Source organism: Triticum dicoccoides, chromosome 6A (genome assembly GCF_002162155.2).
Source record: "Triticum dicoccoides isolate Atlit2015 ecotype Zavitan chromosome 6A, WEW_v2.0, whole genome shotgun sequence".
NCBI classification, from domain to species: Eukaryota; Viridiplantae; Streptophyta; class Magnoliopsida; order Poales; family Poaceae; genus Triticum; species Triticum dicoccoides.
The window spans coordinates 483,849,682-483,851,060 of NC_041390.1; positions in this window are offsets into that span (position 1 = coordinate 483,849,682).

The following is a 1,379-nucleotide window of genomic DNA, read 5'->3' on the forward strand; positions in this document are numbered from 1 at the left end:
ACCAATTGACGGGATGACACTGTAAGATTCTCGGGAAATGAACTATGAAGTGACTTCCGTTAACAAGAGTTCATCATTAACCCAAGGAGAGGACAAGGAGGTGTCTGGTGAACTCAACGGCAATTCACCGAGATTCCCAAAAGATGGATTTCCACCATTAAGTGAACAAGGAGATAACATTTGTCAGATCAAATGATATAAGGAAGTATGCTCGAGGAAAACATACACAATTAAACATTGGTTGAAAGGTGCGCCCGAAATATGGGTTGGGTTGCACGACCAATGTCAGAATGGTGATTCAATTAGCGAAGGACTTAGAATGAACTATCGCCCATTCACTTCAAAGCAATAGGGTTGCTAGAAGTTTTGAATTCACACGTCATAGCTCCATTGTCGGTATTCCGGTTGAAAACAATACGGGGACCAAGGAATGAACGAAGATGGCAAGAAGCATTTTGATATCAAGAATTCTTAAGAGGTGGTGAAATTCTCACCACATTCTTGACAAAAAGAGATGGTAATACTTCCGAGGTAAGGAAGATCAACTGCTGGGTAGCAGTGATCTCAAGGTTTACACAAAACACGAACAAGTTGTGTTGAACGGAAGGCAATAAAGTGGTCGATGAGAACAGGAATCATCGAGGGGCAAGGATGGTATTACCCATCATGAATTCAATTGAATTCCTGGAAGAGCTCATAAGGTTGATGATGATCACGACACAATTGTCGAGAGATTTCATGTAGATGTAGTCAATCAGCGACGGCATCAAGTCAAAGGAATGATGAAGCAAGAGGTTATTGGAACCATAGTTACGACACAAACTCGAACTCAAGCTTGTTGTTTAAGGTGAAAGGGTATGACGAGGAAAATCGACGTAAGGTTAGTTCATCGTCGAAAATTGGTGCTCCGAGAATAAGGACCAGGTAGCACCGTTAGAATCGTCACGACAATGATATAGCCAAACAAGCTAGGAATGGCGTGATCGGGTACAAACTCGTACTTATAGAAGCTTACTGAAGAGTTGTTGAACCGTAGAGCGGACTCGGTTCAGTTATCGGTGTCTTTGAGTGTTCAGTAACACAGAGCCCGCAAAAAATTGGAATCAGTGGGAAGGTAGCACTTGATGAAGAACTCATAAAAAGTTATGCAGTTCCATGATAATCTCGAGATACCAGGGGGGTAATACTCGACACAAGATCAAAGTAAAGGTTGGACTGGTGTATTGATCCATAGAAGACAATTGTTTTAACTTGTCCGAGAAATGAGATCAAAGAAGAACAATCATGGTCGGAACCACGGTTGCAAGGGATCAATTCACAGATACCATAGGTTAGTTATCAAGGAAATAGTTATTGTTACAAGAAGCTTTCATGATAGG